The following is a 21,380-nucleotide window of genomic DNA, read 5'->3' on the forward strand; positions in this document are numbered from 1 at the left end:
GGCACCCCAGGGCCCCACCCTTTAGGTGCCTCCCTCAGGAGTCAGGTACTACTTCTTCCTTGGTCCAAGGGGGTGGGGACACTCTGCCTTAGAGCCAGCAGCAGGGCAGGCCCCAGGGGAAAAAAAAGCCTTTTTTCCCACTGGTCTGGGATCACTATAGAAAGGGGGTGGGCTGGGGGCCTCCCATAGCCTGAAGTAGGTGGGGCTGGGAGTTCCAGCTGGCTCCCCCTCCCCTCTGCGGTGGGCGCCAGGGGGCCCCCAGTCCTGGGAGGACATTCTGTTCTGTTCTGACTGTTTGTTTTCCTGCCCAGAGGGTGGGGGTGGGAGGGACAACCAGAGCCAGGGGGGCCCCAGACAAGCCGGAACAGGGGGGAGGAGGGAGGAGGGGAGGAGGGAGGACCCAGAGCCTGGAGGCCCTGCCTCCTCTGGCAGCTGCGGCCCGGCAGGGAGGAGGGGCACCCCACAACCAGAATGAGAAGGGCTAGACTGAGAGTCAGGCTCTGGGTTGGAATCCGAGCTTGGCCACCTTCTTGGTACCTGAGCGACCTTGAGGAAGACACTGCACTTCCCCATCTGTAAAATGGGGGTGGGGGAGACTCCATTGGGGGGCGGGAAGGGTTGTGTCAAGCCCCTAATCTTGGCCTCAGTTTCCTCTCCTGGAGCATGATGGGAGGGGAGAATGGAGAAGCTCACCTGGTGCAGGAAGGCAGAAATCCAAGAACCCTGGGAGTGGCACTGGCTGTGTGAGCTTGGACATGTCATTTCCGACCTTAGAATCTAACCCTCACTTGCCTCTCTTTAAAGGAAGATAATAAGCTGGGCCAGTGAAACTACTATCCAAGTAGAAGGATGCTTGTTCGGAAAGAAGACACAGTGTAACCTGGTGGAGGAAGGAGGTGGGCCTGGGGAAGGAGGTGGAATAGATTTGGCTCTGGCTAAGATCTCTCCCACTCTGACCATGAAGTATTCTGGTTCTCAGGGGCCTCCCTAGTTCTAACATGCCATGTTCTAGGGTTCCCAGGGGTCTCCTAGCACTGTTATTATATACTCATGGTTCTCAGGGCCGGTCCCAGGCTCTGGCACTCCAGTGTTCTAGGTTCTCAGGGCCTCTTGGCACTGATATCCACATCCTAGGTGCTCTGGGGGCCGCCAGAATAGACATATCATGTTCTAGGTTCTCAGAGGCTTCCCATGTTCTGGCATTCTAGTGTTCGTAGATTCCCAGCGGTCTCCCAGCACTGGAATGATATACTTATGGTTCTCAGGGGCCCCTAGCACTCATATCTACAGTCTAGGTTCTCAGGGGCCTCCCAGCTCTGCAGCCCATGGTTCCAGGGTCTCTGGGGGTCTCCCAGCTCTGATGGGATACACTTGAGGCTCTAAGATTCCAAGACAAGGGGGCGGCTAGGTGGCGCAGTGGATAAGACTATGGCCCTTGGATTCAGGAGGACCCGAGTTCAAAGTCCAGCCTCAGACACTTGACACTTACTAGCTGTGTGACCCTGGGCAAGTCAGGTAACCTCAATTGTCTCACCAAAAAAAAAAGATGCCCAGAAGAAGCCTCAGCACCAAGTTTGAGGGTACTGGTGAGCTCCTCATATTCACATGCTGGGCGCTGCAGGCGGATGTCTCCTCCCCTATCCTACCCCAGAAGCGCTATCATCAGCAGACTGGAGAGATCTGGTATTCCCACAAGGACTTGGGTCGCCCAGCCCGCCTATGCCAGGAGCTGGTGGTGGATGTTCAGTAGCTTTTGGGGTGAGGCATGCTTCACGCAGACCCACGTGGGTGTGTGAGTATGCAGTATGCAGTCAGTACTCAGCCATGCCTTGTGTGGTGGGGGGTCTCTCTGTCCTCTGGCCAGGGAAGCCACACACCCTACTTCATTTCTCACTGCCACGGCGCCCTTTCTATCCCACCTTGGCTTCCTCTCTTCCCAGGCGGGTCGTGTCCTCTGCGCCTGGCTCCAGCCTGGCCCTTCTCCCCGCCCCTTTGGCCCTGTGCCCAGCGTGGGACGGTGCAGCTGGGGGGGTTTGTTACCCTCCCCATGTTCCAGCTGAGAACAGGAGGCGGGTCAGGGAGGGCCCTTGCAGAGGCCAGGGAAAGGGAGGAAGGGCAAGGAGGGGAAGTCCTCACTTGTCCCCAAACAAGGGAAAGACAAACTCCCCCATAGCTCCCCACATAGAAACACAGAAATCTGGGTGGAAAGATAAAAGTTGGGGGGGGGGTCCTCGACAGTTCTAAGCCCTGGCCCAAGTTCCAGCTTGCTCCCTGGCCGTGGCCCTAAAGGCCCAAGGAGAGTTGAAAGGTGGGTGGGTTAACTGACTTTCTGGGCCATGGGCTTTAGAGGGTCCGAGGTTCGATTCTAGCCCAGACAGGGCCGGAACCACTAATGGGTTTACAGAAAACACCAAAGGGGGGTGGGTGGTCCTAGATTTCCCCCTACAATCGCGTCCTGGAGATGCATATCACCTCATCCCCAGGGAAGGGGTTTAAGGGAGCGGCAGGCACATCTTTTTTCCAGCATCTCGAAAAGACGGCACCCCAAGGGATCCCCATCTCCTGGACAGCAGCTCCTCCTCCCAGCAACCAGTGCCAGGCCTGCCCCCTGGGCACTGTGCCCACTGGGGAGCCCTTCACTACAACCCCCCACTCCCCACTCAAAGACAAACTATCGTTCAGAAGAGGGAGGGGGAATAGAAAAGAATGAGAGCACCAGTTCCCCCCCCACCCCTTCTCAGGCCCACTCTCCATTGCTTGGATCCCCCCACACAGGGCAGCCTTCTGGACCATCCTGGTCTCCTCCACCCCAGAGTGGTGCGATGCCCCTAGTCCCCATCGGTCCAGGGGGGCCTAGGGCTGAGTAAAACAAAGCCAGGAGGAGAACAAGCTGTCCTGGCCCTGAGTGCGAGTTGTGAGTGGGTGGTGGCAGCCAAAGGGTGGGGGGGATGGGGGGGGTAGATGACAGGACAGGAAGGGGCTCTGGGCTCTGGGGTGGGTTGGGGGGAAAGACACCCCAGCTCATCAAGAGGGCAGGGTGGTGGGGCGCACCCAGCCAGGCCCGGGCGCACAGAGGAGGGGCCAAGCCTGCCTCCCCCCTCCAAGGGTGTTCCCTGGCCAGGGTCAGAGCCAAGGCTCAGGATGGGGGGTGGGGGGACAGTAGGGGCGAGATGTCTATAACATGGGAAAGATCTAACCCGGCCAGGAAAACGCAGGGGAAAGAGGTGGAGTCCTGGAGAGTCCCAGAACCGGACCCCCTGGGAAGGTTGCTGTGTGGCACCAGGTACCCCACTATCTGTTTAGGGCACGCCCATTCTCTTGCAACCTGCTCTGGTGCAAGACTTAGCTTCTAGCACCCCCTTCCCAACTCTTAGGGCTTTGGCCCCCAGACTGTGGCTGGGGGGCCCAGGGCAGTGTGCGACTCATCTCCGTGCACTAAAGGGGCACTTTGAGGGCCCTCCTTGGTGGCCCAGGGAACTCTCCCAGGTCCCCACAGCTCCAAGGAGTCCCTAGAACCTGCCTTTCCCTGGGAAAGCTCTGGGGTGGGGGGTAGAAAGGTAGGGAGCTTAACTCTGAGAAGAACAGGTTTGTCTTCTTGCTGACGGGGGTAGGGGGGTGGGGGGGGGCGCTTCCTAATCTTAGTCCAAATTCTGCCTCCTTTTGGGATTCCCTGACAGCTGTTTAAAGGGACCCGACCCTAATTCCAAGGGGGTACCGACATCAGCCCCCCTCCTCTAGGGACCCCATAACTAAGATATGTTTGCTCTAGGTGGAATTTCCAGGGTCGTGGAAGGGGGGGTGGCCTCCTCCTTCCAGGTCCTAAGTTGGAGGAATTCCTGAGTTCTTCCCCCCGGGGTCCCAGGGAGCTGTTCAAAAGGGAACCCTGGATCCTCAGGTCTACCCTCAGCAACTACATGTCCGGGACCTTCTAACCTGAGGGAAGGAGGCGATGGGTTCCCCCTTTGACTCTGAAGGGGAGTGAGGTCCCCCCCTCCTGGGGGCTCCTAAAAGGCTGAAGGTTTCATACGGGGGTCCCCCATCTTCAACTGCCCCAGAAGGGCGCCCCTGGACCAGGGGCCTCAGGAGGTAGGGTAGATCCTGTGCACCCCGGGCGGCTGTGAGGGGCTGAGAGCAGCCTCTAGGGCTGCCCCTTCCCCCCAGGGTTTTGCCCCTCGCCCCATACCTGGATCTCTGCAGCCCCCGATTCCATGGCCTCCGCCGCCCGCCGCCTCCGCCGCTGCCTCCACCACCGCCTCCGCCACTGCAGAAGCTGGCGGCCCCGGGCCCCGCCCCCTCCTCTCCCGTCCCCCTCCCCTCCCGCAGTCCCAGGCGCCCCCTCCCCAGCCCCGCCCCTAGTGCGCCCCCAGCTGAACATTGCCGCCCCCCGGCCCAGGCCCCTCTCTACCTCGGGATTGGCCACGCGGAGCGTCACGTCAGAATGGGGGGGGGAACTAGAACAGAGGGGGAGGGGGCGCCCCTCTGTTCCACCCCCATCCCCATTCCAGCACAGACACCCCCTCCCCCAACTCGCCCTGAGTACCTCGCGTGTCCCACTTCCCTCTCTGGAGCCCCTCATCCCTTCCTTACGTCCTTCATTCCCCCTGCTCCCCCATCCATCCCCTAACTTTCCTGCCTCCTTAAACTGCCACGGAATTCCCAACCTTCCTCCTCCGTCACCCCCCTTCTGCTTCCCCAACCGCCCTCACCCCAATCATTGCCCCCCAACCACTTCCACTTTCCTCAATCCCCTTTGTCTCCAAGTCTTCCCTTTGACTCAACCACCTTCTGTACCACTAACCACACCCACTTCCCTCACCTCCTCGGCACCCCAAGCGCCCCCAGTGTTCTTCGAATTCTTCAGTCTTCTCACAGCCAACCCTTCTCTACCTCTCTCAGCCCTCTATGCTCCACCAACTACCACCACCTTCTTGTACTTGGGCTCCAACCCTCCTTCTCACCTTCCACCACCTCCTAGTGCCAAGTTCCCCAGAGGCACTGAGTGAGCCATGAATACAGCTCTGGGCTTGGATCGTTGGACTACTGTGATGCCAAAGGGTAACTTCAGACACTTATTTGTGGTTACCTGCGCAAATCATTTGCACGGATATCTGCCTCAGGTTCATTCAACCAGAAAAATGGGGACAATTTCTAACCTCCCAGGGTTACTGAGAGGATCAAGTATAGAGTAGTTGTAAATTCTTTGGGCAATTAATAAAGACTCCTTTTTTTTCTTTGCTCCAAACCTTTTGGTGGCCCTCAGTTCTCGCCCCCCATCTGCTTTTCTGTACTTGTAGGCCCTTTTCTGCTGTGCCTCCACGATCCTATCCAAGCTCGAGTCTTCCAACCTTCGTGATCTCAATTGGGCAATTTAACTTCTCAGCCTCAGTTTCCTCATTGGGAAAGATGAGATAGACTAGAGGCCTAGCTTCAGTAAACTGCAGGTCACATAAATGAATGTGGGTCGATAAAATATTGGCAATGGTAAAAGGTATGGATACCTATTTTATATACCTTGTATGGCCTGGATCATGTAAAAAATTTCTCAGGAAAAAGGGGGTCATGAAGTGGGAAAAAGTATAAGAAGCCCTGGACTAGATATCAGCAAGGCCCTTTGGTCCTCTAAATCGTAGGATAGCTCCTGTGCCTTCAACCTCGCTTCTCACCTCTACCAGCCCCCATAGCGTCCTGCTCTGATCCATCTGCCTCCCCATCTCCCCCCCCCCCACCTCCACAACGTCTTCCCCCTAAAATAAGCCTAGTGGGAGTAGAGAAGGATTGGCGTCTGCAGGTCTGGGGGTTTGTTTGGTTTGTTTTTGGGGGTGAGGGGCAGGTGGGGGTTAAGTGACTTGCCCAGGTCACACAGCTAGTAAAGTGTAAAGTGTCCTGAGGCCTGATTTGGAACTCAGGTCCTCCTGACTCCAGGGCTGGTGGCTACTATCCACTGTGCCACCTACCTGCCCCTGGCCCCTGCAGGTCTGGGGGTGTGGATCTCAGCTCTGTAACTGACTCTTGGGGAAAGTCATTTCTCTATGGATCTCAACTTCCGTAGCTACTGTAATACCCAGCAGTTTCTAGAGCTCATTAGTTGGCAGACTGTGCTAACCACATTTCCTTTGAGTTACACAACAAACCTTCGAAGATAGATGCTATGGGTAGGACGTGTCCCATTCTGCAGGGTGAGAAGACGGAGGTGGAGAGTTTAAGGGAGTTGGCGCAGCAAGCTGCACAGAGGTAAGAGGGCAGGATTCTAATCCAGGGTCTTTCATGCCCTAGTCCAGCCTTTCATCTGCACCCCCATCCTCCACCTTTACAGGGGCACATTGCCTTGTTCAGTTGAGTTAGAGTTAGAGACCTGAGTTGAGGCCTGGTTTCAACATATGCTAGGCTGTGTGGCCTTGGCCAAGTCACGTGCTGTCTCTGAACCGCAGATTCTCTCCTCTCAAGCCATGGTGGAATAATGAGGGATGAAAATAGGTGGGTAGTTACAGAACTAGGGTAAATGGGGAGGGAGGAGATGGTGGAGGAAAAATGGAAATGCCATTTTTTTTTAAAGTGAGGCAATTGGGGGTAAGTGACTTGCCCAGGTCACACAGCTAGTGTTAATGGTCTGAGGCCTGATGTGAACGTCAATCTCCTGACTCCAGGGCCGGTGCTCTATCCACTGTGCCACCTAGCCCCCCAAAATGCCTTTTTTAAAAAAAGAAAAAACCCTCAGAACTTTGGGTTGGGCGGTGCTCCTTATATAGAAGCAGCAGGGACTACAGCGTTTGTCTCATAACCTTCAAAACGGGAACAAGGGCTAAGGGTAACGCTGGAGGTGGGGAAGGGACTGAAAGGCCCAGAGCTGGCCTCGGCACATTCTCTAGGGTCCACAGGGTACTGGAAGAACATCAAATTCAGGTTCGCCTTCCCCCTCCCCCCAGCCCTTTAGCTGCCCCAACGCAGGTCCACAGCACATGCGCACTTTTCCCGAGACTCTGGCACCTCTCAGCGTGTGCTGCAGTGATTTGGGCGTGCGCAGAAGGCATATTTCACTCTCCACCTCCTCCCCTCTCCTGGCTTGTTGCCCATGCGCAGGCCCGCACCATCGCTAGTTTGATATGGGGAGCTGCAAAATTTCACGGATCTCCCTCTAAGTGGCGCCAGGCAAGCGCAACAGTTGCTACGTTCCCAGGCATGGGGACTGCAGGGCTAGCCAATGAGAGCCCAGCTGATGGGCATGTCAGTCAATTGGAGTGGGGGGTGGGTGGAGAGGAAGAGTGTGTGTGTGTGTGTGTGTGTGGGGGGGGGGGGGGGGGGGGGGGAAACAGAGGTGAGGCACGTGGGTAGGATGGCTAGGAGAACGGAGACTCTAGGTTGGGTGCCATCACTGGGGTCATACCCCCCTCCCTCCTCCTGACCACCTGCCTGGTCTTCTCTCAACTCTAGGACCCCTTGTTGCCCTCTCTCCTCTCCCCATCTCCTCTTCTTTTCTCTTTTCTCTTCTTTCCTCTAGCCCATCTCTTTCCCCTTTCTGTATTGTTCTCTTCCCACTCTTTCCCTCTCCTTTTCCCTTTCCCTGTCTCTCTCATCTCCTCTCCTTCCCACTCTCCACCTCCCTCTCCCTTCTCTTCACCTCCTTTCTCTCTTTCCCTCTTTTTGGGGGGGGGGGGTGAGGCAAGTGGGGTTAAGTGACTTGCCTAGGGTCACACAGCTAGTAAGTGTAAAGTGTCTGAGGCCTAATTTGAACTCAGGTCCTCCTGAATCCAGGGCCGGTGCTCTATCCACTGTGCCACCTACCTTTCCCTCTTTTCTCCCACTCTCCTGCTCCTAATTCTCTCCTCCTCCTCTCCCCTCTTTCTCTGCCTCTCTCATCTCCTCTCTTTGCCATTCTTCACTTGCCTCTCTTCCCTTTGTGAGAAAATAATTATTAATAAATAAATGTCTTGGGGGACCCAGACATCATTCTCTTCTCTCCCCCCTCCCCCCAAGCCAGAAAGTCTTGTTCTCCTAGTTGGGAACAAACTCAAGGGAACCAAAGAAATGGAGATAGACACTTTTGTCTATCTCAGTGAAGGGCCACACCTAGATAATGTACTTTGCCTTAAGCAATTTTAGTGAGGGTCTTTCTATAGAGTTCATTTTAATTTAGACCACCCTCAAGTCACATCAACCAATGGAATTGAATGATGCTAACCAATTAGCTTTGATCAATGACCTGCCTCTATCAAAAGGGAATAAAAATCGAAAGAGGCCACAAGCTCTATCTTGGTTGGCCCTTGGCTCTCCCTCTTAGGACAGTGTAGATTTTGTAGGTCTTCTGAACTCTCCTGGAAACCACTCCTGTCTCTTTGGAAGACAACATGGATTTTTGGGGGCTTTTCTCCTGCTTTCACTACCTACCATGCTAAAGCTCTCTCCCCTTTCTCTACCACATGGTCAATTCTTTACTGTCATAGAATATTAATAATTAATAATATGCTTACTGCCCAAAACTAGTGCAATAGCATTTAATTTAAAAAGCACAGTTTGAGTTTAATTTTTTTGGGGAGGGTGAGGCAATTGGGGTTAAGTGACTTGCCTAGGGTCATACAGCTAGTAAGTGTTAAGTGTCTGAGGCTGGATTTGAACTCAGGTCCTCCTGACTCCAAGGTGCATGCTCTATCCACTGAGTCACCTAGCTGCCCCTGAGCTTAATTGTTTAAAACATACATTCCTTTCTCCCCTTCCTCTTTTCCTCTCCTTTCTCCCACCCTTTTCCACCTTTTCCTAATTCCGCTTCCACCTCTGTTTCTTCTTTCTCTTTTTATCTTCTCCACCTCCTTCCTTTCCTGTCTTATCTTTCCCTCTACCTTTTCTCCCTCTCTTTCCCTCTCTCCCTTTAGTGTCATCTAGTCTACATCTTTCCATTTTCTCCATGATAATAGTTTGAGATACTTTATTGAATGATTTATTAAAATCTAGGTAAATTATCCCTTCTCTCCTTTTTCTTTCTCTTTCCCTCACCTTATCCCTTCTCCTTGTCCTTTCTCTTCCCCATCTCCTTCTTTCATTACTTCCTTTTCAATCAATCAGCCACAGTTTTCATAACTTGCTCTTCTCCTTAGCCTGCCCCCTTTCTCTCTTCCAGAGGGCAGAGAAACTAACTCTGACAAAGAAAACAGTCCCTCCCCCTAACCTCCGAGTAGTATGACACAGTAGATAGAGAGTTGGACTTAGAATTAGGAGGATGTGGGTTTGAATCCTGCCTCATGGTTATGAGCTACGTAACCCTGGGCAAGTAATTTAATTTTTCTGGGCCTCTGCTGCTTCATATGGTAAATAAAGTTCTTGGACCTATCTATAAGGTCTCTTCCAACTCTAAATCTATTCTCTCTCCCTCTTCATCAACAAAACATTTGTTTTTCTTGTTCAGTATCTATCATGTTGCTGTCCATATTGGACCGAACACTCTCAGATGGGTTCTTTGTAAGCTAATTGTCCCAAACAGACAAGTTGGCATCCTCAAATGGGAATGACAGTAGAGGAGTAACATTGAAAAACACTACCTGCCTAATGAGAACGATTAACCAAAGAGGCAGCCTGGTTTAAATCTAGTTCTTTGACACATACTGGTTGTATGACCTTGGACAGGGCCCTACACAAGTCCTCATCACTATTTAGAGTAAATGCTAAATCTATATTGGCAAGGGAAAGTGTCCTTGCAGAGAGTTCCCTATGAAAATGAAATCACAGGTTCAGGTGAAAAGCAAATGAAGTAAGTTTTGACAGTGATGACAAGATGTGGTGACAAAGATTACACATAGGGTTAGCTGCATCTTTGGACAAAGGGCTGGGGATTGGGAGTAAGAGATGAAGGGTAGAGAAATGACAATCTTAGAGTGATGGATTTTCCCTTTGCCTATTTATTTATTTAGAATTTTATTTCCCCCAAATTACATGTAAATATAAATTTTGACATCTTTTTTTTTTTAACTTTGTGTTCCAAATTCTCTTCCTCCCTTCTCCCCCTCCCCCCAAGAACTCAAGCAATTCAATACAAGCTAAACATGAGCAGTCATGCACAACATTTCCACATTGGCCAGGTTGTGAAAGAAAACAGACAAAAACAAAACTTCAGATAAAGGAACTAACAAAAAAAATTATGCTTCAATCTGTATCCAGACACCATTTCTCTCTGTAGATGGATTGCATTTTTCATAAGACCTTCAGAGTTGTCTTGATCATTGCATTACTGAAAATAACCAAGCCATTCACAGCAGATCGTGATGGGTTTTCAAAGTGATGTCTAGTAGGCATCTCCAACTCAACATGTCCCAAACTGGACTCGTTATCATAGGGTTTTTTGGGCGACTATCTTTCCACACTACATTCGCTGTTTCTCTCTTCTCCCCATATTTCTTCTGCCATTAGCCAGGGTCGCCCTCTGCTGGTGGGTTCTGTTATTTCTATGCCAAAGTCTACTGCTGCTGCCTCCCAGGATGTCTGGACATGTCAGAGCTCCCGAGGTTGCTTGGGTACTTCCATCTCGGGTTACTCACTTGCCTAAGAAAAGAACAGACACAAAGAGACCAATACAAAATGTGCTCATGATAGCGAGAGACTGGGCAGCCACCCTCTCTTCCACTGGACTCTCAAGCTCTTGGGACCACCTCAGCATCATCTCCACACTTTACAGCTGGAAAGGGAAAGAAAGAGGCTGAGGGGGAGGGGGTGGGTCATCCCTTGTGTATGTCCACTGAAGCCCGGCCCAGCAGCCAATCAGGGAGCTCGTTATCATCTCCCACTGTAAGCCTCAACCACATGGCCAGAAGCAGGCTATACCTGAGCTTCCATATGGCCAGTTACAAACAGACAGAGGATGGGCAGCTAGATGGCTAAGTGGATAAAGCACCGGCCCTGGATTCAGGAGTACCTGAGTACAAATTTGACCTCAGACACTTGACACTTACTAGCTATGTGACTCTGGGCAAGTCACTTAACCCTCATTGCCCTGCAAAAAAAAAAAAAGTGTATTTACAAACAGACAGAGAATATCTGAGCATGCTCTATGTATCTTGGCAGGAAGGGTGAATCAAGAATATTCTTTCTGATGCTATTACAAATATTCATTCCCGGATTAATGAGTGTTGGACTGCTAGGTGACAGGAAGCTACTATCACACAGAGTTTCAGGATGGGAAAGGTGAAAGATCATCAGACCCAACCTCCTGATTCTATAGAGATAGAGAGGTCACAGGTCAGTGGATAGAGTGCTGGGCCTGAAGTCAGAAAGACCTGAGTTTGAATCTAGTCTCAGACACTTCCTAGCTGTGTGACCCTCAGCAAGTTAGCAAAGTTTTGCTGAATCAAAGCCCCTGCACCTTCTCTATTGCCCCTGGTTTTACTCTCTTAGGTCAATTAGAACAAAGCCAGCCCTCTTCCACAGGACACTTGAAGGAAGATATCACTCCCCACCCCCACCACCCGGCCCAGTTTTTCTTCAGAGTAAATATACCCAGTCCTTCTGACCTATCCTCATAGGACTTGGAATCAAAGCTCTTCACCAACCCATCATCCTCCTCTGAACACATTCTACCTCATCGATGTCCTTCTTAAACTGTGGTGCCCAGAACTGGACACAATACATCACACTGATGAGGTCAGAATCCAATGCAACTATTACCTTCCTCCCTGTTCCTACAAGATTTACCCTCTCTTAATGTAGCTCAGCATAGCATTCATTAGCTTTGGGGACAGCCACACCACACTACTGACTCATGTTGACCTTGTAGTCCACTAATCTCCCCAGATCATTTTCAGAACAATCAGTATATAACCATACCTCCTTCATCTTGTATTGATCAAGTAGATTTCTTTCTTCCTTATTTTTCTTTCTTTTCTTCTTTTCCTTCCTTCCTTCTTTCCTTCCTTCTTTCCATCTTCCTTCTTTCTTTTCTTCTTTTCTTCTTTTCTCCTTCCTTTCTTTCCATCTTTCTTTCCTTCCTATCTTTCTATCTTTCATTTTCCTTTCCTTCCTTCCTTCTTTCCTTCCTTTTTTGTTTCTTTTTTTTTCATTTGTTTGTTCGTTTCTTCATCTGGGTGATGGCATTAAATAGAACATAAGGCATGGAGTCAAGAAGACTGAGTTTAAATACAAACTCAGACACTTACTACCTGTATAACCCTGTATGATCCCTTAACCTCTGTTTGCCCCAGTTTTCTCCTCTAGAAGATTGGGATAATAATAGTACCTACCTCACAGGGTTATTTTGAGGACCAAATGACATAAAATTTGAAAATGCTTAGCACAGTTTGTGGAACATAGTAGACATTATATAAATATGTTCCCTATTATTAGCTATAATTAACCCTAGTGTAACACTTTACATTCATTCCTATTGAATTTCAGGTCATTCTCTTCAACCCAGTCCTCTAACCTATTAATATTCTTTCAGTACCAGATTGTTAGCTACACCTTCCCATTTTGTGTCATCTGTAAATTTTGTGAGCATGCCATCTGTGCCACCATGGTTACCATTTCCCATCTAGTGCAAAAGAACACTGAGTAATATTTGTATGCACAAATAATTCCTTTAATGCAAAACAAAGCCCAATAACTCCTGGGTAATATGCAAGAAATCTCCATGAGCAGGTAGAAAACTGCTGGCAAGGGGATTAAAAGCAGACATCAAGGAAGGATTTTATTTTTTTTTTTGTGGGGAGGGAGGGGTCTCAGAGCTCCTCCATCAACATCTTAAAACTGCTTTTATGGCCTCCTTGCCCAGAAGGCCCACTGCTAGGTCCTACATCAGTCTACCTGGGGACAAAGTGAATTCAAATTGTTCCATTGCTAATTGACTCATAATAGTCCCAGTTAGCAGTGTGTAGGTGTGGGGGTTTGGGATGGAGTGAAGTGAGCATTTTTGCCGAGCTCTTCCAACATCCCCATTTAAACAATTTTAAAAAGAGCATTAAATAGAATTCTGAGCAAGAAAATGGACAAAAAGTGACAATGACATTTTTCCAGCCCAGGGCAGCTTAGGAAGACAGAAAGGGAGGTCTGCAGACCTTGGGGCAGGGACTGATCAGGAGCAAGTATGCCAGAAGTGTACAGGTTAATTTAATCCTCCCTATTTCCACAAGTGTCCTGGCCCATGATATATAACTTTATCCAAGTCATTGACAAATGATATATAGTACAAGGTCAACTTGCTAGGTAGTGCCATAGTGCATAGAGCACAGGGCCTACAGTCAGGAAGACCTGAGTTCAAATCTGAATTCAGACACATAGTAGCTGTGTGACCCTGGGCAAATCATTCAACCCTGTTTGCCTCAGTTTCCCTATCTGTAAAATTAGCTGGAGAAGGAAATGATAAACCACTCCAGTACCTCTGCCAAGAAGACCCCAAATGGAGTCACAAAGAGAAACAACTGAACAACAACAAGCACAGATTTCTGGGTTATCCATTTGGAGACCCATTGCCACAGTAACAATGATGCTTTGTGTCCAGACATCTGACAAGCTCTGAGTCTGAGTCTTATTACCTAGTCCATATCTCTCCATTTTATCTTCAAGAACAGTATGTGATTATGCTTCCAATGAAGTAAAACAACAACAACATGTGATGTTTAAAATCTAAATTGTGGTCGCCTTAAATTAGAAGCTTCAGCACCAGTCTTTGGGCATTAAACATTTATTAAAGCATACAGGTATTCACAAGGAGTTCAGAAAGTTAAGAAAAAGCCCATCTAGCATAGAGTTCCAGCCTGGTTGGGTTCTTCCTCAAGTCCTCCTCCAGGAGCCTGCTTTAATCAGGAACTCTCTAGCAAGCTGATTGTGGAAGCTTTTTATAGGTCTGGAACAGAGGCGGTCCTTACACACTGCTTCAAGCTGATTGGTTGGCGTCATCCAAATCCATTGGTTAAGGGATAGCCAGGTGTGATTACAATCCAATTAACTTGAAGTAGACTTAATCAGCAGTCAATCACTCTCACTTGATTCAATCAGTATAGATTAATCTCTAGGTGGGTCTTTGACTATCTGCTAAGTCCCATTATTTCATCACAAACAACAACAACAAAATAACCCAGGGGTAGCAATCCTTATCTCAGACAAAGCAAAAGCAAAACTAGATTTAATTAAAAGAGATAAGGAAGGAAACTACATCTTGCTAAAAGGTACCATAGACAATGAAATAATAGCAATACTAAACATATATGCACCAAGTGGTATAGCATCCAAATTCTTAGAGAAGTTAAAGGAGTTACAAGAGGAAATAGACAGAAAAACTATACCAGTGGGGGATCTTAACCTTCCCCTCTCAGATCAAGATAAATCTAACCACAAAAAGAAACACAAAAGAAATTAAAGAGGTGAATAGAATTTTAGAAAAGTTAGATATGATAGACCTCTGGAGAAAACTGAATGAGGATAGAAAGGAATATACCTTTCTTTCAGCAGTACATGGCATCTACACAAAAATTAAACATATATTAGGGCACAACAACCTCACAGTCAAATGTAGAAAGGCAGAAACAGTAAATGCATCCTTCTCAGATCATGATGCAATAAAAATTACATGTAAAAAGACATAGAAAGATAGACGGAACATTAATTGGAAACTAAATAATCTCATCCTATAGAATGAATGGATCAAACAACAAATCATAGAAACAATCAAAAACTTCATTCAAGAGAATGACAATAATGAGACAACATACCAAAACTTATAGGATGCAGCCAAAGCAGTCTTTTTTTCTGTTTTAATTTTTAAATTTTTTATTTTTCTCAATTACATGTTAAGATATTTTTGAGTTCTAAATTTCCCCCCCCATCCTCCCTTCCCTTCCCCTCCTGAGCCAGCAAGGAATTGAATATAGGTTATACATTACTATCATGTTAAAACTATTTCCACATTAATCAGAACAAAAAGGAAAAAAAATGCAAGAAGGAATAAACAAGAACAATAACAAAAACCCACCAACAACAAAAGTGAAAATAGTATGCTTCAGTTTGCATTCAGACTCCATAGTTCTTTTTTCTGAGTGTGGAAGCATTTTCCACCATAAGCCTCAAAGCAGTTGTGAAGGGAAATTTTATATCTCTAAATGCTTACATGAATAAAATAAAGAAAGAGGAGTTCAATGAATTGGTCATGCAACTAAAAAAGCTAGAAAAAGAACAAATTTTAAATCTCCAAATAAATACTAAATTAGAAATTCTGAAACTCAAAGTAGAGATTAATAAAATTGAAAGTAAGAAAACTATAGAATTAATAAATAAAACTAAGAGCTGGTTTTATTTATAAAATAGATAAACCTTTGGTTAATTTGATTTTTTTTAAAAAGAAAGAAAACCATTAAATTACCATTATCAAAAATGAAAGGACTGAATTCACCACCAATGAAGTGGAAATTAAAGCAATAATTAGGAGCTATTTTGCCCAAATATATGCCAATAAATTGGACAATATAAAGGAAATTGATGAATAATTACAAAAATATAAATTGCCCAGATTAACAGAAAAGACTTGGATAGCCCCATTTTAGAAAAAGAAATTGAACAAGCAATCATGAACTCCCTAAGAAAAAAATCTCCGGGGCCAGATGAGTTTACCAAACATTTAAAGAACAACTAATTCTAATACTATATAAATTATTTGGAAAAATAGGTGAAGAAGGAGTTCTATCAAATTCCTTTTTTGACACAAATATGGTGTTGACACCTAAACCAGGCAAAGCCAAAACAGAGAAAGAAAATTATAGACCAATTTCCCTAATGAATATAGATGCAAAAAATTTAAACAAAATATTAGCTAGGAAATTACGGCAATTTGTCACCAGGATAATACATTATGACCAAGTGGGATTTATACCAGGAATGCAGGGCTGGTTCAACATTAGGAAAACTAGCACCGTAATTGATCATATGATTATCTCAACAGATGCAGAAAAAGCTTTTGACAAAATACACCACTCATTCCTATTAAAAACACTAGAGGGAGGGGCAGCTAGGTGGCACAGTGGATAGAGCACTGGCCCTGGAGTCAGGAGTACCTGAGTTCAAATCTGGCCTCAGATACTTAACACTTACTAGCTGTGTGACCCTGGGCAAGTCACTTAACCCCAATTGCCTCACTAAAAAAACAAAAACAAAAATAAAAACACTAGAGGGGGCAGCTAGGTGGCACAGTGGATAGAGCACTGACCCTGGAGTCAGGAGGACCTGAATTCAAATCCGGCTTCAGACACTTGACACTTACTAGCTGTGTGACCCTGGGCAAGTCACTTAACCCGCATTGCCCCCCCCCCCCCCACAAAAAAAGTAACTGTAGACAATATAATATATTTGGAAGTCTACCTGCCAAGACAAACCCAGGAACTCTACAAACCAAATTATAAAACATTTTCCACACAAATAAAATCAGATCTAAATAACTGGAAAAATATCAATTGCTCATGGATAGGCCGAGCTAATATAATAAAAATGACAATTCTACCTAAATTAATTTACTTATTCAGTGTAAATACCAATCAGACTACCTAAAAATTATTTTGTAGAGCTAGAAAAAAATGGTAACAAAATTCATATGGAAGAACAGAAGGACAAGAATATCAAGGGAACTAATGAAAAATATGTACAGGAAGGTGGGCTAGCTGTACCAAATCTGAAGCTATACTATAAAGCAGCAGTCATCTAAACTATTAGGTACTGGATCAATGGAATAGGTTAGGCACAGGAGACAGTAGTAAATGATTATAGTAATCTACTGTTTGATAAATCCAAAGACTCCAGCTTCTGGAATAAGATGGGCCAGACCTGCCATAGCCTCTCCCAATCCAAAAGAATAGGAAATGCTCCAAGCCATGCTCCTGTCATACTGCACAGTGTGGTGATCTGAAGACTATTATCCCAAATAGATGTAGCTCCATTTTTAGTGAAAACTTGTAGCCATGCTTTGATATTTGGTCCTAATAAACACAGAGAAGGTAAAGTGGCAAAATAACAGCAAATAAAAATGTTTCCAGCATCAACTCTATTAGTAGTGCTCCATATAGAACAATAATTGCATGATAGAGTGGGCAAGATATAAAAAAAGTAGACACGATTTCAGAAGTCTGGATATCTGATCCTCGGCCTGAGGAGACGTGAGTGGGAGGTAAGGCAAAAGCCAGCACCTGAAGCTGAACTCCCACCCCCTTGGCTCTCAGGTGCAACTGGCTAAAGACCTCATTTCTTTTTTTTTTTTTTTTAGTGAGGCAATTGGGGTTAAGTGACTTGCCCAGGGTCACACAGCTAGTAAGTGTTAAGTGTCTGAGGCCAGATTTGAACTCAGGTACTCCTGACTTCAGGGCTGGTGCTCTATCCACTGCGCCACCTAGCTGCCCTAAAGACCTCATTTCTAAAATATAAAGGGAACTAAATCAAATTTGTAAGAATGCAAGTTATTCCCCAATTAAGAAACGGTCAAAGGATATGAACTGGCAGTTTTCAGATGAAGAAATCAAAACTATCTCTTGCCATATGAAAAAATGCTCTAAATCAATATTGATTAGAGAGATAAAAATTAAAACAACTCTGAGGTATCACCTGAAACCTATTAGATTGGCTAATATGAAAAAAAGGAAAATAATAAATGTTGGAGAAGCTGTGGAAAAATTGGAACACGGGCATTGTTGGTGGAGTTGTAAACTGATCCAACCATTCTGAAAGAGCAATTTGGAACTATGCCCAAAGGGCCATGGGGCTGTGCATACCCTTTGGCCCAGTAATACCACTACTAGGTCTGTATCCCAAAGAGATTATAAAAAATGTACAAAAATATTTATAGCAGCTTTCTTTGTGGTGGCAAAGAATTGGAAATTGAGGGGATACCCATCAATTGGGGAATAGCTGAACAAGTTGTGGGATGTGAATGTAATAGAATATTACTGAGTTATAAGAAATGATTGGGGGGGAGCTAGGTGGCACAGTGGATAAAGCACTGGCCCTGGATTAAGGAGGACCTGAATTCAAATCTGGCCCCAGACTCGTTTTTTTTTTTTTTTTTAAGTGAGGCAATTGGGGTTAAGTGACTTGCCCAGGGTCACACAGCTAGTAAGTGTTAAGTGTCTGAGGCTGGATTTGAACTCAGGTACTCCTGACTCCAGGGCTGGTGCTCTATCCACTGCTCTACCTAGCTGCCCCTGGCCCCAGATTCTTGATACTTACTAGCTGTGTGACCCTGGGCAAGTCACTTAACCCTCATTGCCCTGAAAAAAAAAATTATGAACAGGCAGATTTCAGAAAAACCTGGAAAGACTTAAGTGGACTGATGCTGAGTGAGATGAGCAGAAACAGGAGAACATTGTACACAGTAACAGCAATATTGCATGATGATCTACTGTGATAGACTTAACTCTTCTCAGCAATACAATGATCCCAGATAATTCCAAAGGACTCATGATGGAAAATGCTCTCCACATCCAGAAAAAAAAGAATTGTAGAATCTGCATGCAGATTCAACTATACTGTTTCTACTTTTTTGAGGTTTTCCCCCTGTATTCTGATTCTTCTTTCACAACATGACTAATGCAGAAATGTTTAATGTAATTGTACATATATAACCTATATCAGATTGTTTTCTATCTTGAGGAGGGAGGGAGAAAAATTTGAAACTCAAAATCTTATAAAAACAAATGCTGAAAACTAAATTTAAAAAATAATTAATGAAAAGAAAGAACACCATGAGATACTCAATCAGAAGCTCTGTTGAAATCTCAGTGAACTTGATCCACAGCATTCCCCATCCTCTTGGAGTTGAAAAACTCTGTCAAAAAAGGAAGTGGGGCTAGACTGGCATAACTTGTTCTTCCTGCCTTTTTGTAATCACTTCTTTTATTTCTGAAATTTCACCAACCATCTTTTTCACAATTCATTAGAATTTTTTCAGTAAATAAAGTCTAGCCCATTGACCTATAGTCTGGGATCTCTCTTCTTGCCTCTTTGGAACCACATTTGCCCTTCTTCGATCTTGTGGTACCTCTCCTGTTTTCCATGATCTTTCAAATATCCCAGCAATAACACCTGCCATTTAGCCAAGGCCATACAAATAATGAATTACTTAGGTGGGGATTCAAGCCAAAGTCTTGTGACCCCATGTTCAATTGGAATTTTCTATCACATCAACTATTTAACTATTCAACTTTAAAAAAAAATTAAATTAAATTTTTTTGCATAGGGCAATGAGGGTTAAGTGACTTGTAAGTGACTTGCCCAGGATCACACAGCTAGTAATTGTCAAGTGTCTGAAGCTGGATTTGAACTCAGGTCCTCCTGAATCCAGGGCCGGTGCTTCATCTACCTCGCCACCTAGCTGCCCCCAACAAATTGTTCTTGTTTAACTATTAGATGCTTTTGGGAAATATAGGGGAAAGAATATTTGAGTAGGACTCCAAAAACCTAGGTCTGAATCTTTGCTTTGAGACCATTACTTGCTCTATGACCTTCTTCTCTATGGGACTCAGTTTCCTTCTCTGTAAAAATGAGCCTGTTGGACTTGTTTCTTTTTTTTTCTTTTAAAAAAATTTTAAAAATTATTTTCCAATTACATATACGGATAGTTTTCAGCATTTGTTTTCACAGGACTTTTAATTCCAAATTTTTTTCTCCCACCTTCCCTTCCCTCCCTCCTCCCCAAGATGGAAAGCAGTCTGATACAGGTTGTATATGTACAATCACATTAAACATATTTCTACATTAGTCATCTTGTGAAAGAAGAATCAGAGCACAAGGGGAAAACCTCAAAAAAGAAGGAAAAAGGGGCAGCTAGGTGGTGCAGTGGATAGAGCACTGGCCTTGGAGTCAGGAGTACCTGAGTTCAAATCTAGCCTCAGACACTTACTAGCTGTGTGACCCTGGGCAAATCACTTAACCCCAATTGCCACACTAGAAGAAGAAGGAGGAGGAGGAGGAGGAGGAGGAGGAGGAGGAGGAGGAAAAAAACCTGGACTAGATAGTTTCAAAGGTTCTTTTGGGCCCCAACATTCTGGATTTTTGTTTGTAAGTTTCTTGAGGGCAGGGACTTTCTTTTGACTTTCTTTGTATCCCCAGCACTCAGAGTAGTGCCTAGCACACAATAGGGACTTAAGAAATGCTTATTCACTGACTGATATGTCTTGGGGAGCATTTACCTGGAACTCTGCCAATTCTGTCTCTTGTTGTTGGGTTTCTTCTGTATAGCTGTGTGATTCATCTGCTCTTGTGGAACCCTGAGGGCTTTGCAGAAAACTGATTGCTAGGTTTTGACCAAGTCAGGATTTGTCACCTATATCAGCAGTTTCTAAGATGCTATCGGATTTCCTTTCCTTTTTTCCTTGTGGCTACAGTTCCTAATAATTCAAGTTTGAAAAAGTCATTGGAATCTCTGCTGGATATTCTCACCATGAACAAAATTCCCCACTTTCAAAACCAGGTCTTGATTGCGTGACAGCCTTCCCGAGGACCATCCAGAGGTCAGCATGTCATTATTTTCCAAGTTCTAAGTGTTAGCAGACTACCTTTGTTTGACAGGGGAGGAAACAGAGGCACTTATCCATAGTCAGGAAATGTAGTAGAGGAAGAGAGTTAGAACAAGGCCTAGTCACCCTTGGACCGTAGACACAGAACCCACCTCTGTCTATACTTGAAACTTTTCTAAGATTTTCCAGAGCTTGAACTTTGCTGGTATAGCCTGTAAGAAACTGGGTTCTCCTCCAGGCCAAAATGAAGGTTCGGAGGGGGGGGGAATGTTAGTAGAGATCCACAGGACAGAACAGACAAAATTCTCAAAGATATCATTAAAGAGATGATTGGTGAGTGGCTAGGAAAGGAAGCAATGATCACCACAAAGTGCATGGCATTATCCAGGAGAGGTCATATTGAAAAAACTTGATTTCCTCTGCTGACAAGGTGGTCAGGAGTGCTGAAGATAGAGATTTGAAACTCTGACCCCCAAAGTACTATACTGTGCCTAACCTTTAATTTAACATCACCACTATTAGGTCTATATACTCTAAAGCCATCAAAGAAAGAGACTCAAAGGAACAAAGACACTTATAACAGCTCTTTTTGTGGTTGGCAAAAGAACTGAAAACTGAGGAAATGCTTCTCATTTGGGGAATGTTTGAACCAATTATGCTATATGATAGCACAGTGATGAATTTTTGTTGTTGCTGTTCAGTCACGTCTGACTTGTTATGACCCCATGGATGGGCATTCCATGCCCTTCTAACCTCTACTATCTCTCCAATTCTAAGTTCATATGCGTTGTTGTTGTTGTTTTTGCAGGGCAATGGGGGTTAAGTGACTTGCCCAGGGTCACACAGCTAGTAAGTGTCAAGTGTCTGAGGATTGATTTGAACTCAGGTCCTCCTGAATCCAGGGCCTGTGCTTTATCCACT

This window comes from Dromiciops gliroides, chromosome 3, assembly GCF_019393635.1.
Source record: "Dromiciops gliroides isolate mDroGli1 chromosome 3, mDroGli1.pri, whole genome shotgun sequence".
NCBI classification, from domain to species: domain Eukaryota; kingdom Metazoa; phylum Chordata; class Mammalia; order Microbiotheria; family Microbiotheriidae; genus Dromiciops; species Dromiciops gliroides.